We start from the raw sequence: 16103 nt of genomic DNA on the forward strand, positions 1-16103 counted from the left end.
GCTAAAAAATTAAAATTAAAAATTATATATATGACACAACACATTGAATTTTTGACAACAACAAAAAAAACCTCAACTCAATCCAACAATAATAGAAAAAATGCACATTCAAACCTAATAAAAAATAATGCAAAAAAATAGAGCACAAGAAAAAGTTAAACTAATAAATCTACTAATCAAGTTTTTGCATTTTTGACCAAAATGAACCCTCTCCAATCTATGCAACAAAAATGAAAAAAAAACACAATTAAATCCACTCAAAAATCATTGATAATCAATGGGTTATAGAAACCCAAGCAAAAACAAGAAAAAAACAAAAAAAATGGCCAAATTTGGTGCCCATATTTGGAAACCACAGTTTGCCGAAGAAATTTGGTTCAAACACAAATATCTCTTGCTTGGGATGCTAAAATCTCCCGTTTTTCTCCTCCTCTGCCCTAGTAGTCGCCTTCCTCTCCTCCTCAGCTCTCAAACAAGTCCGCTGTCTGTTAAAAATGACAAATAAAACTCATGAAATCGCTTTTAAAACTCGCTGTCCCGGATGGCCACTATTTTTTCTGCTCGAATCGTGATTTTATTTTTCACCGATTTTTTCGAAAAAAACTTCATAAAAATCGGGTGATGTTATCGGCAGACTTGAAAAATCGTGATTTTTTTTTAAATATCGCGATGTTCGCAACCCTGCTTTTGATAGATCTACCTTTAGGGTGAGAGCTTTCCGATTTCCAGTTTTTATGGATTGCTACCTTTCTCGAGCAACCCTATAGTGTCATGAATTTTTCTTCCTTGCAAGAAACCAATTGCTCTGAAGATACATGGCTTGAATGGATGCCTTTTAGCCTGCGAACTATTATTTTGGAGATTATATTATTACAAAGGGATATGGGCCTGAAACTTTCAAATTTCATTAATTGTAGGAAGCTAGAATTTGACTTTAGGTATGATAGTGTTCAACCACATTTAAGAGATCATTTTCAATGAAATCATAGCAGCCCAGTGAAAACTCTATCTGGACCTTGACTTTTATCCTTTTGAAAAGGACCTGGGCTCCGTCAACTACTTCAAGGAGAAAGCCAATAAAGGAGAGACACATAATGACATAAAATATATTATATTAGCTATAAAGGTTATTATCAATTCATGATATGTACCCTAACTTGCCCTAACTTGAACAGCTCTCTTGGGCACTATAAACAAGTCTTCTTAACAACCTTTCATTATCATTGTATAATTCACCATATATATATATATTTGTGCTCCATATGGATATTTCAGACACATGATGTTTTTGCTTTTGTTACAGAAGGATTCTAGCTGATTTGCAAGTTGAGGAAATCAAGTCTAATACACTTTACTGTGACAGTCAAAATGTAATTAAGCTGGCTAAAATTCTTGTATTTCATGCGTGAACCAATATGTGGAGTATACTGTCACTTCATTTGATGGCTAGTATATAATGGACACATAGAATGGCAGTATTGTGCAACTCTAGTAGAGTATAAACATTCCTGCCAGGCATCTTGGTACAAATAAGTCTGTAAAATTTTGTTACAAGATTGCAGTCATTTCTAGCTTGGCAAGGAAGGAAGGGTATTGGAGTATTTGATAGTGATCATGTATTTAGATGCATTATAAGATAATGTTCTAAAGTTTTATTAAGTTAATAAAGTGACTTAAGGCCAGATTAGTCCCATGTTATTTCATAGTTAGTCTTTTCTCTTATGTAATGGCTTTTGCAACAAATTCAGTAATTTCAAATCATCCTCTTCCATCTTCATGCGCATACTTAAAGATTGGCTGAAGATCCATTTTCTTGGAAAATATTTTATATTTGCTGATCTATGGGCTTAATCAGAGATGCCAAGATCCATCTTCAATATATAGTTTTACGTTATGCAGCAGACAAATAGGAGAAAGGAGAACAGCTAAAAGACATTTTAAGATAGAGATTGTTGACTTTGAGATTAGACTATTTGATAGTGGTCATGTAGATTAAGTTAGACAGTCTATAAGTTATATTAAGTTAATAAAGTGACTTAATTCCAGATTAGTCACATGTAATCTTATTTTTACACAAGTTGCTTTTTAACTTACGTCTTCTCTCTTGTCATTTATGTAATGCCTTTTGCAACGAATTCAGTAATATCAAAGCATTCTCTTCCCTTGTCATACCTTGAATCTTAAAAATGGGATAAGGATCCATTTTCGTAGAAAATATATTATATTTGTTGATCTAGGGGGTTAATCAGAGATGCCAAGATCCATGTTCAAGGTATAATTTTACGTTATGCAGCAGACAAATAGGAGAAAGGAGAACAACTAAAATACTTTTTAAGAGAGATATTGTTCACTTTGAGGTGGGCACGAGGGCAGTGGAATGCTTTACAACAAGGTGTGCTGTGCAGTAATAGTCTGTGGCCCAAAATTGAAATGCGCTTGGATTTTAAACATCATTTTGGCTTGCTGTGTTTATGAGACATTGGGCTATATTGAATTAGGAACCCCTAGATTGTAATAAACTAATACTAGTTAAAGAAAAGACTCAGGAGGTAATCTGGTGTTTTCATATGAATCTTCCCTTCTCATGCTGCTGTGATCTGTTAGCATCTATTATGTTTTACAGACTATGCTTGTAAACAAGCTGGATTGATGTTTTAGAATAATGCATTCTTTTTGGCGATTTTTTGTTTCTGCACTGTACAATAGTTTATTATATCTCGTCCTCTCTGTTGGTTTATTGTGATGCATTGTATTGAAGTAGTGATTGTTTTTCTACCTTAACTTTGATACAGAGACGGGAGTGTGGACCAAGGTAGCAACCACAGGTCAAGGACCATCTGCTAGATTCTCTATTGCTGGAGATTGTTTGGATTTCAAGAGAGGCATTCTCATATTCATAGGAGGGTGCAATGAAAACTTGGAGGCCCTGGATGACATGTATTATTTGGATACAGGTATTTCAGTTTTTACACGATACTGTTTTGGCTTCTTCTAGGAATTTTTTAGTGTGGTAGGTAGGTTTTCAATATCTGCATTACTTTTGAGTCTTGCAATTTTCCTTTTCTAGTGTAGGCAATAGTGCATTTTTGCAAGGTATTTGTTTTCAGATATACACGGTGTATATATACATCTATTGCTTTTTAACTCCCATGCTGGTTCTCTTTGCCTTCTGGAATGTTGCAAAGCAAGAGGGCTATGTTTTCTGTCTGTTCGTTCCCAATTCTAACAAGGCTTGCTGGATTGAATTTAGGGTATTGATTCATGCTGTGCACAGTATTCGCTACATATTTGATTTTCTCTCTCTTATTGAAATGCAGAAATGAAAATGGAAAATGGACAAGATGAGCAAAAGCCAGAGAAATTTTCTTTAAGGAAGGAGTTGAAAAGAAAGCGTCAAGAGCACCATGTCTCTTCAAATGATCCTGAGAAGGAGAGAGATACACCTAAGCTTGATGTGAAGCCTAGAAACATCTTGTCCACAACCCCACCAACTAACATTCCTGCTGGTATCAGTTGTGTTCTTTTTCAAATTCTTATATAACCTGTTTTCACATTTTTCATGTTCAAATGAATGACACTTTACATATATGAATTCGAGTGCAATAATTTGGTTTCACGTTCTCTAGCTGTGGTTGCAAAGTATATCTGGAAACATTCTTAACCCTTGCTGCTTTTTTTGTTTTTTGTCTATAGTCAAGGAAAAAAATCGTAATTTTATTAATGAAAACAAAATTAACAAAATTACATGTTGTAGCTACTTACAAGAAGTCCATCATCTAGTCAAACACTGATGATTATAAGTTCATACAAAAAACAATCAACTAAATAGCAAGGAGAAAAGTTATACTTTTCTCCATTTTTTCTTTTCAACCTTCCGCCATTCTCCTTGAGATGGCATGGATGAGACGATAGCTAGCTGATTTTCTTCTATTCTTGAGGTTTCCTTGTCTGAATCTGAATTATCGGGAGTATGCTGACGTTTGTTTCCTCCATTGTCCTTTTCTTCAGGTATCCTTATTAGCTGATTTGTAGGGCCCTGTTGTTCTGTTGGTATATGTGTCTTTTCGACTTTTTCCTCTTTTTCTTGTATGTGCTGTTCTTCCTTATTTGGGATGGATTCCTTTTTCTGCGTCTTCCTCTTCCTCATCTGATTCATTTGGGGGAAAATGCCATCCTTTTGGTTGCTTCCTTGGCTTCTTCTTCCTTCGCTGCTCTTTCTTGGCATCAAGGCACGTATTTTGTAAGTGTCCTGTTTGGCTGCATATTTGGCATCTGAAGGCTGTGTTCTCAAAATCCAGAATTTGAGTCCAGTTCTGCTTGTTGTGTGTCAGTTGGATGCGATCCAGAAGGCCTTTACTGAGGTCCACCTCTACACATATGCGTGCGAAAGTATAGATTCGTTCTTCTATCCTTTGTTCGTCAGTCTTTATGTATTGTCCTAAGATATTTCCAATGCCTTCTAGCACGAGATTATGCCAGAAGTGAAGGGGGAGGTTATGTAGCCTAACCCAAACCGACATCCTTGATACAATCATGGTGTTAGCATCAAAATCTTGGAACCATGGAGTGATGAAGAGCCTCGTCGATCCCCAAAACCATGGGCCTTCTTGTAGGATAATTTCTCGTTCTTCTGATGATGCAAACTTTACAATGAAGAAGCCTTTGGAGCAGAGGTGTATGTCACAATTTGTTGTCCAATTTGTAAAGATCCAGTGAAAAAGATCCATTGGTTTTGGCCAAAAACTGTTAAATCTGCAGATGAGGGCTTGTGCCTCATAGGTTGTGCAGAAATCGTTTGCTTCTAGAAGCTCTATGTTCAGTTTTGGTACATAATTTGCTTGCTCCACAATGTATGGATTGGGATTATTATGTGTCTGATTTGAGTTTGTTGTGGCTGCTGATTTCCCTTGGAGGATGTTTTTGTAGGAGAGACCAACATTATTATGTTCTTGATTCGGTTATGTTCCTTTGGGTAATGTAGATCTAGCAACACCTCTTGTTCCTTTGGATTTACTTGATCCTGCTGCTCCTCTCAATCTCAAGTTGAGGATGATGGTGGTTGCAAGCAGAATATTATATTCATGTAAGCTGCATTCGTCTGGCAGGGATCTACCTCTGCCTATCAAATTTTGCAGGTGCGATGGATAGCCCATCTTGTGCATGATGTTCCGTTTCATTTGTAGGATTTTATCAGAAGCCTGAACCTAGAATGACGAAGATTTACCAGCCAGGGGTTTTATAAAAAATTGGAAAGTGTTCTTCTTTCCCTGATCCAAATGGTCGAAAGGAACGATTTTTGATTCAATGTCGATTGTCGCTTCTGATTATTATTCTGGTGTCTACGTCTGCGTGGGCATCTTTTGTATTTGTCGTATCCATATTTCCCTGTAATCTATTGCGATTGTGGACGGATCTAATGGATTGGGTTCCTGTAGCCGCTGAGAAATACCATATCCGCCTTGTTTGTGATTTTTTGTGCTCTAGAGGGGGGAAAATGCCAGATTCGGCAAATGAAATGGTGGATACCTCATATCTACTTGTGTCTGCCATTGTATAGATAGATCTGGCGCAATACGACTGGTCTCTGAGTCAGTATACCATTCCACCCGTGGGATCTGGGAAGAAAGGTCTAGATCGTTGAAACGCAAAGGGTCCTCAGAGATTGGATGGGAGATCCCAACGATTTTGTTCACAGATTCATCGATCCACTCATCCTCAAAGTAGCAGGGGGATCCAGGTCTTGCTGAAGGAGATTTGGGCCAAATCCAGTGGATAGATGGAGGTGAATTCCACTCTATATTGCTAGTGTCAGGGGATTCAGATCGATTGCAGAAAAGCGAAAGGATAGGAATCCCACGGTGCCCTAGCCATTCCTGCACAGAGGTGGGTGAAAAAGATGCATCCCCGAAGAAGACCAAACCCTTATTGACAGAAAGTAGTAGAACCCATGCAATCTCGAACCTTTGAGATCCATCTTTGATCTAGTTCTGGTCGCCTTGTGATAGAGCGTCGCAGATTATTCCCCTCTCCGTAGATTATTCTATCTCCAAGGCTAGTTGGATGCTAATTACATAGGATGAAAATCATTCTCATTCTCAAGTTATTCTACTTTATATGATACTTGCTACAATAATCCATTGTTATGTTGTTCCTGTTCAATACATTCTTAGTAAAGGATGTATGTAATACAGTATTAGTGTTAATCTGTTGGTGTATTTGGTAATGACACTGTTGCCGCCAAATCTAGCAAACCTTGGAGAGTGGTACCCTACAAGGCTATCACTAGACTAAGTGACAACAATGGGGTGATGGCCCACCATCACCATAGCCAAAAGCCCCTGCTTTTTACGGACTTTCACCAATGGGAGGAGTCTCCGTATAAATTCACCTATGATGGATGTTCTAAGGATAAGGGTACGAGGTGACTTCAAGGCTTCTAGGGAAAAGCACGACTTAATTACAAGGCTCCAATCAAAGAATAAGGGAAATTCACTTTCCTTAAATGAGGCAAAATTTATGCACACAATACCTATGATTTGATTGGTACGTTGAAGGTTGGGGTGGCCAAAGGTCAAGGTGAAGAGAAAGGGTTTCCCACAATATATCTTAGCAAGTTCAAGGTACATGAAACCCTCAAAAAGACCCCAAGTTGAAGCTAAAACTAAAATAGGGTTTACCTTAGGGCATGTAACTAGGGCAAGGAAATTTATGGATGAAATTGAATTGAATGCCTACCAAAAGGGGTGATTTTGTCGCAACCACTGTCCTCTTGATATTTAGACTTGCCAATGCTGAAAATTCCTCTTCCCTCGGAATTCACACCAAGCCCTAACTTGGTCGCTTGGCCTTAAAGGGGCCATATTAAGTCAAGAGAGGAAAAGGGAAAAGTTTGTGGATAAAATATTGAATTGATCATCAACAAGGAAGGCCAATGCTAGGGTCAGTGCAGTCAATGGGCTCTTAAAATTGATTTAATCTCGCAAAGGAGTAAGGATATTTTGATGCCCTAGCTTTAAAACCCTGTCACCTTTGTGAGGGATCAAAGGCCACTGGGAGAGCTAATAGCAATGATTGATCCAAAGTGACTTCTCCAAAGACAAGAACAAATGCTCAAGACAATTTTCGCTCCATAGATCACATCTTTGCTATTAGAATAAGAGGATGAATTATCCAAGTCGAAGTGTTGATGACTTTACAAATGATCCTCTCCTCTATTTATATGAGGAGGAACAATGTTTAATTAGCCTAAAATCACCTAAATCTCAAGTAAAATTACAATGAAGAATTGGGTTACAAGCCAATTCTGTAGGCAAAACATAAAACCAAGTGAAATGGCCACACATGTGAACCTAAATGCTAATTTTGTCCATGCGTAAGCCTTAGTGAGGCATGCATTGAGGCTTCTAGGTGCCAAGCAAGGTGTAGACCAAGGTTACTAGGGAGTGAGAGCGAAGACGAGGAGCGGGCGCGGGAGCGGCATTTTCAGAAGCTCCCGGTTTGGGAGCGAATTTTTATATAACATATATTTTTTATATTTTGATGCATATATGTCAACAAAAGCATGTAGAATGATGAATTAGATTAAAAAAACGTAAAAACATAGATTGAGCCACAAGTTATAATCTTCATCAATTATGCCCACAAGTTAGTAACATGCAACATATTGAGTCTCATGATTCATCAATCTTAAAATTTCAAGCTTTCAAAATTCAATATATAACATTTATCATCATTGGTCACCAAAGTTGTACTTGTAAGCTAAGGGTAACCACTACATCGTTACAACAAAGAATATTTAACATGAAATGAAATGTTATAAAATGAAATGAAATGAAACAACTTTCAACTTTCACGAAGCATCATATTCATAATTCATTACCAACGAGTTATAATTGTCAACTTCAAACTTCAAACTTAAATTGTCATATATTGTTTGCAAAAAATACCATAATAAATATGAAAGAGTCCATTAAATTGTCATTTATCACATGATTCGGTTTGCAGATACAGACAAACCAGTGATTGGCGAGGTGTATGAGCAAATGGATACCATGTTGGGGCAAATAAAAGATTTTGTTAATAACAGAGATCCCGACTTGTACAAACTGATTCACGATTGTGTGTGAACGGTGGAATAGACTTAATCTTCCACTACATTGCTTGGCGTATATCCTTACGCCAAAATACTACTCTACATCTTGGTTGGGCCAACATGCACCAGGGGGTTGGATTAGGACCAAACCCCATTTAGATGCAAAGGTAACTAGTGGATATTTGCAAGCATTAGAAAAGTTGATACCTGACAGGGAGGAATGTGCAACTGTGCGCCTTGAAATAGGCAAATACTTCAGTGGCACTGGTTTGTTTATTAACTTCCATGCAATGGAAGACAGAGATAGATTTGATTCTCTCACATGGTGGGAAACATATGGCGGCCAGGGACTTTTGCCAAAATTGGCAAAAAAATTTCTTTCACAGGTTGTAAATACTTCTTCTGCAGAGAGGTGTTGGAGCACCTACAACGACATACATAATGTGAAAAGAAACAGACTCAATGAAAACCGAGCAGAAAGCTTGGTTTATGTGCACTACAACTTGAGGTTGTTGAGTCATTACTGTGATCGGGCTTATGAGGATCCGATATATAAAATTTGGGACAATCACCCAGAGGATGACAATTTGGAGGATGACATTGTACATCTTGAAGAACTGGAAGAGGAACTTATAAGGGATGAAGATGAAGCAGCTGCAGCAGCCATGCCACCTCCACCTCCACCATCTAGTAGCAGTGCTCGAGTTCCGAGTCTTGTTCCTTTGCTGTCGCCACCTCCATCTACACCCTCATGTGGAGGGCATGTGCCTTCTAGTTTTGGTCATCGGTCTGTGTGGGAGACTCCTAGAAGACCACCACGACTTGCTTATACTCCTGGAGACTCTCGTGGCAAGGGCCACATGTAGATTTATAGTTTACTTGTCTTTTCTAGTTTCTATTAGTTTTCAGAACTGTTGAGTTTTGAGTCCTTGACTCTGGACTCTTGACTCTTTCATATCATAATGATATTTTTTGTAAACAATATATGACTGTGACAATGCAAATTTGAAGTTTGAAGTTGGCAATTATAACTCATTGGTAATGATTTTGAATTATGAATATGATGCTTCGTGAAAGACTAAAGTTGTTTCATTTCATTTCATTATTCATGTTTCATTTTATAACAGTTCATTTCATGTTAACAGTTAGAAGTTAGGACTTAGAAATATCTAAGATATTACTTCTTGTAATGGTTAAACTTAGCTTACAAGTACAACTTTGGTGATCAATGATGATAAATGTTATATATTGAATTTTCAATTTTGAAAGCTTGAAGTTGAAACTTTGATGAATCATGATTCACGAGGCTCAATATGTTGCAGTTGTAATATGTATTTTACGAACTTGTGGACATGGTTGATGAAGATTATAACTTCTAGATGATTGATGTGATATGGTTCAATGATCAATTTATGTTTTTTTATGTTTTTTATATCTAATTCATCATTCTACATGTCTTTGTTGACATATATGTATCAAAAATTAAAAATATAAAAAATGTATATATTTTTAAAAAATCGCTCCGGGATTCCCAAATTGGGAGCTTCTGAAAATGTCACTCCCGCTCCCGCTCCCAAGTAACATAGTGCGGGAGTGCGATTCGGGAGCGAATTCGGGGGGGGGGGGGCGGGGGGCACTGCCCTGCAACTCTAGTGTAGAAACCTTCTAAAATCATTATGTCAAGGTTGGCCTTTACATTTCAGTCAAATCTCTTTGTGGGCCCCTGGGGTTAGAATGTGGTCTCACGGGTCTCCAAATGGCCATAGTGTCAATCTCTGCTCCAACCTTGAGGGCTTCCAAGGTGTTGTCAGCCCTCCCATGTCTCAAGTGGTGAGACCATCCTCCTCTGGGCCCTGGATTAAATGCGATCCCTCTCAAAGTGCTAAGATACGTGGGGGCTTGCTGGGTCTAGGTGTATGATCCCAAAAAGTCATGAAATGTAGGGCAAAGTGCTATAATGATATGGGTGTTGGAGGTGCTCAAGGGTGTTGGTGCTAATATGCTTCTTTGGAGGCCTATGTATTTGTGGGTGAGGTGCCCAGGCCATGGCTGTGGAACTGTTACCCACCACTAGTGGGTGACCCTATAGGAGAAAATTTCTCCTAGATTTTCTTCAACTGGCAGCCAACAACCCCTTGCAGCCACTTGATAGCTTTGATGTGCTACTTTTCTCTGCCACCTAAGCCAACCATTGTGTACCCTCGCTTATTTTTCATGATCGTATGTTTAAAGGCGGGCCATCCAATCCCAAATGTATGATTTTTCATTATGTAATTGGGTGTTTATGCTTGTTTTTCTTGGGCACAGTTGGGCATGGATTACTGGGCAACTTGGAAGAAGGAAAAGGTCTTTGAATGTACTCTAGTTCCCTTACCTCAATCGGGGGGTTAATCTTGAATCCTAGGTCCCATGGGATCTCCTTTATTGGTTATTAGCTTTACGAGTGGAAATACATGGGAAATCTTGATTTTGGTTGTGTGGCCTTGTCTCACGAGACCATATATCTCACTCCCCTACGCTCATTACAAGCCCTTTTCACACTTTCCCTGTCTGGGTCCACATTTGTCCATTGGGTGCACAAGGTGTTAGCCTCCCCTTCCCCTTGTCCACATCTTGGGTCGGGCCTGGAACAATGCTGTGGAGGTTGATGTAGCTAAAAAGAAAGATAAAAGCATAATATGGCCAGATACAACAGGGACTGTACCACAAAATGCAAAAGATGGTTGGGACAATAACATTGAGCACATGGGCAAAAGACAAGCATGAGCTCTATGCCTAAGTCACCTGACACGGGGATTCGGGACACGTAGGATTCGTGATGTCGGATTCGGAAACACTGACCCCCCGGAACAGGACACGTTATATATTATTTTATTAATATATATATATATATATATTAAAAATTAGATATTATCATATTTCTTACACAAATTTTAATTAATGATACAAATTTATTGATTTCAAACATAGATCTTCATCTATAGCTATTAGCATGCATTGTACATACAAAATTCAAATACATGTCAATCTATTATCTATTTCTTATGCTTGGCCCTCTTGCCACCACGAGAAAAGTCTAATTTTTTAGTCTTGTTGGAAAATCAGGATCTTTGTCATTAATATCACCCTCTAAGCATTCATATCCAGAGGTATCTTTGTCATTACCTCTGTATCTGTATAGGGATCTTTGTCATTAATATCACCCTTTAAGCATTAACATAAGATAGAACAAGCATAACATGTCAAGTCAAGATTTTGTTTGAGTGATGTGTACATTTTTAGGAGGGTCATGATACAGGAGTTCGACAACCAATGTCACTAACATCAAGGTACATAGAGGGATTGGTGCTCTTGATTAAATACGAGTTCCATACCCTAATACATGACAACATTCAATGGAAACATTGCAATCCCCCAATCTTAAAATCCTGAAAAACTGATAAGTCTACTGGATTTTGAATGAAATATAAAATTCTACTTTCTCCATATGAAATCCAATGAGGCCGGAACCACTCTCAAACATCCTGAGTGGTTCCGTGACACAACCCCGGTTTCGACGTGTCGGAAAAGGACACGACGTGTCATATTATTTGGACACGAATCTGGACCGAATTGTGTCGGAGTCGCTGGATTCGGGATTCGTAGGGGGTTTAGGACGAATCCAGTGACTTAGGCTCTACCCCATTTCATTATGGTCATCACCCTGGTTCCTAGGGCCCCTATGAGTGCCCCTTGCATCATTAATGAACCCATGAATGTCCCAACTCTTGGTGGGTGATGAATTGCCCCACTTTAAGGGGATAATTACTTCTACATGTTACATAGCATGCTCTCATCTCCTTGAGCCTTGAGCAGTAAAATGAAGAAAAATCAATAAAAGGAAAAAGACAAATGGAGAAGGGTGGAAAAACAAAGGCCAAGGTAACTCATGCACCACCACTACTCCCTCCTACATTCATATACACAAGGTGTGGGCTTTCCTCATTATAGCTACCCTTGTACCATGGCATGTGGCTTGGAACCTTCCCTTTGCCCCCACTTCATTCCATCATTGTTTTACATGACACCTGCCTTTTGAAGGGTGTACCTTGGACTTGTCGCTCCCTTAGAGGTTGCACTTAATAGGGCCCTTCATTAACCTCTCTTACCTAGGGAGGTAACATTAAGACATTTTCATGCCCCAAAATTGGAAGGGAAACCTGTTAGAAAATCAGAAAGGCATAAGTTTTTTTCCTTATATAGATAATTACTTGTGATTTTCTGATCTTTACGTTCTTATGTTATCTTTTAGTTCATCAAGCAATTACCAAAACAACAACACAAAGATCACAAACACCATATATATGCGGACAACGAAGGCAAAACCCCTATCTAGGGAAAAATTAGTCAACAACTCTTCCTTAATAACTTCACGAGATAATCCAAGACTCTTGACCTAGACACAAACTTCCTCCACACCAAGTCATCCTTTTCTTCCTTCTGTAGATGATAACCCTTTCAACAATAACTTCGACCTAGTAGCAACAACTTGTAGTAACAACAAAACTTCGATCTAGCAATAAATTTGACCCAGCAGTTAGCCCAACAACAACTTTGACCCAACAGTTATCCCAATAACAACTTCGACCTAGCAGTTAACCCAACAGCAACTTCGACCCAATAGTTAGCCCAACAACAACTTCGACCTAGTAGTTAACCCAACAATAGCTTCGACCCAACAGTTAGCCCAACAACAACTTCGACCCAACAGTTAGCCCAACAACAACTTCGACCCAACAGTTAACCTTTTGATCCAACAACAACACTTTGACCCTGCAGTAGTAGACCAAAAAATCCACACGTGTGAGAGAGAGATGACCCAAAAACCTCGATCTTGATCTTTGCAGCACTTCTCCCGCCTCTTTCTCTTGGATATCGAACTTGTGAGATAGACGTGTCCAAATGAATTCAAATTGCTTCAATATATAGGCTTCTACTAAGGTCAAATTACCCAGTTTGATGCCGACTTGATCTCCTTGAGGGCGACTTGGTGTGTAGGTGACAAATACTTTATTTGACTCAATAATAAATCTTTTTACAGGATTCAAAAGCCCAATCAACAACTCTTCCGTAATAACTTCACGAGATAATCCAAGACTCTTGACCTAGACACAAACACCTCCACACCAAGTCAACCTTTTCTTCCTTACGTAGATGATAACCCTTTCAATAATAACTTCGACCTAGCAGCAACAACTTGTAGCAACAACAAAACTTTGATCCAACAATAACTTCGACCCAATAGTTAGCCCAACAACAACTTCGACCCAACAGTGAGCCCAACAACAACTTCGTGTGAAAATTCCTAGTCTAGCGAACCCCTACTGTAGTGAAATTGAATTTACTTCTCCTACTTGATTTTAATATACATTATCAAGTTATTTTCTGAATATTGAAGTAAATTACTTCTGCAACCTACACTACTTTAAATTTGATTTCATGAAACAAAATACCGAGCAAAGTACAAGATACATAGGGCACAATTATTTTTGGACAAAATAGTCCTTGGAAAAACCCAATTGGGGAAAACTGGTGCAACAACTTTGAGGGTTTTCTATTATTAAGCAGTAATTCTGAATACAATGCTGGATGCCCTCCTGACAATCCAGTGACAAAGAAAATACAATGGCGGAAAACTGAGTGAGTTTTACCGCACTTCGCCTGGCAGATTCCAGTTCATTCGACAACAAAACTGGCTAACCCCAGCTATCTTTGCGCTGGCCCTGCGTAGGCCCTACTTGCGTCAGCCTTACAGGCTCTGTGTCAGCTTTGCGTTGTCTCTTCTGCTTCCTGTGTCAACCTTCTCGATAGTTCCCCGCTAGTTTCAGCTCCCTGTATGGAGGGCAACTTCACTTCTGCACTGGCCTTCTGGCTTTGTGTCAGGCCTGCATGGGTCCAAATTGGCCTAGCTTCAGTCCTTCTAGTTGTTGTGTTGCATCCACTAGCATCTCTCTGCCTCTCTGTCTAGTACCCCTGAACTATCCCTGCCCCTCTACTGCAAAATGATCACTCAGTTTGAATTCTCAGCTTCCTAGCCTCAGAAATCGAACTCCAAATCAGTTCGTTCTCTCTGTGTGTCTTTCTAAATGAACCCCAAGTCCCCTTATACTTTTCTCGCCGAGACTTCAACGGTCGAGATTAAGTCTCTAACCAATGGCTAAGATTAAAACTTGACTTGATCCGCTTTCTAGAACATTGTCACCCATATTTTGATTAATACCCATTAATACTTTAATTTTCCTAAGTTTAGACTTAGGAACCCCATTAAAAATATTAATTATTTTAATAAAATACAATCCGGGTGGAATTTCACCAAACAATTTCTGGGTTCTTTAGAACACATGTGCCTTAGTCTCTCCACCAATTTTCATAGGTAGAGCACATACGATGCTACCAAAAACAAACATTTTGACCAAACAGTTAGCCCAACAACAACTTCGATCCAGGGTAGCCCAACAACAACTTTGACCTAGCAGTTAGCCTTTGACCCAACAACACTTCAACCCTCCAGTAGTAGACCAAAAAATCCACATGTGGGAGAGAAATGACCCAAAAAATTCGATCTTGATATGAACTTCTTGGAGTTTCACACTTTTTCTGCCTCTTTCTCTTTGATATCGAACTTGTGCGATAGATGTGTCCAAATGAATTCAAACTACTTCAATATATAGGCTTTTGGTGAGGTCCAATTAATCGGTTTGAGGTCGACTTGATCTCCTTGAGGCCGTCATGGTGTGGAGGTGACAAATACTTTATTTGACTCAATAATAAGTATTTTTACATGATTCAAAAGCCCAAGAAGGGTCTCTTTAAATGGACAATGACTCTAATGACTCGAAAGAAATTCTAGAAGTCATCAATGGGGACTTTGACGTAAAACATGATGACCCGAGCATGAAACCCATGCTTTAATAAGTCATAGTAATAATAATAAAAATTTTCTTTTTCATTCTTTTGATAAATACATTTCATTGTGATTCAAATACAATTTATGAGGATCGAACCTAGTTACATTCTTCAACACTCCCTTTTAACTAGGGAGGTATTCACAAGTACACAGAAGATCTAAAAAACACATGAACCATGAAGAGTTTAGACACTTACGGTGCCACGGACTAGATTCTTGACCGGGGCAATCTATCCGGGATGGATTAAGATGGACTAAGGTTTTCAGCCTCTCTAGGTACCATTAGGCTTACTTGCTAACCATCAACCCAGGGATCTAGGTGCGTAATGCAAGGTCAAAGCTCTATGACCAACGCCACCCTCCCTACTACTTCGGGATCTAGACATCAACACATATGTCGACCACATGTCCTCCCAAACATTTTACACACTCAATGCCTCAACAAATCTCTCTAACCTCAAGCATGCTTTTCAAAAACTTTGAGAGATTTACCTGAATAGTCGCAACCCCAATCGGTAACAACCTTTCAAATATGCATGAGTAAACACAAACCTTCAAGGTCTTCTAACTTCTTGACACAGCCTCACAATTCATCACAGTAGGACTTTGAGGCTTCTCAAACAAATCTAGACAATTTTCCTCAATCATTCAACTTCTTTCCTATTTCTCATGCAACAACATACAACCTGTTTTCCTTCTTTCATAAACACCTCAATATGCAATCTCCAATTTCTTCAAGTTAGCCATCATGACTATAATATGCCCTCCATCTCAACTCGAGAGATATACTCTTTTCTTTATCCAGGCTCCCTCTTAACTTAGGAAGATCAACTTCTTTTCTATGATATTAGAGAATCTTTTATGGCTTCCATCCTTTTTGATCATCATCATTTATACAACTTCCTTTATCATGCTTTATCAACCAAATCAACTTTACTTACGAATATCTTCAACATATTGAAGATTATGTACCTGCACAACATAAATAACAAATACAACCAAATACATATATAGAAGCGTGAACTTAACTATATTAGAATCATACAATAATGGAAGCATTAGACT

At 38.7% G+C, this 16103-nt stretch overlaps 1 pseudogene across 1 annotated transcript in view; it reads left to right on the plus strand.

The window, feature by feature from the left end:
• The window catches only part of LOC149266159 (uncharacterized), a 207867-nt pseudogene that overhangs the window by 116071 nt on the left and 75693 nt on the right, over positions 1 to 16103 (plus strand). Inside the window, exons 6-7 of the transcript XR_016260115.1 lie at positions 2793 to 2954; positions 3318 to 3506. The product of XR_016260115.1 is annotated as an uncharacterized LOC149266159 (transcript). The remainder of the gene's footprint in view (positions 1 to 2792; positions 2955 to 3317; positions 3507 to 16103) is intronic.

This window comes from Pinus tabuliformis, chromosome 6 (genome assembly GCF_031772625.1).
Source record: "Pinus tabuliformis cultivar Carrire ecotype Pingquan chromosome 6, CPIR1, whole genome shotgun sequence".
In the NCBI taxonomy this organism is placed as follows: Eukaryota; Viridiplantae; Streptophyta; class Pinopsida; order Pinales; family Pinaceae; genus Pinus; species Pinus tabuliformis.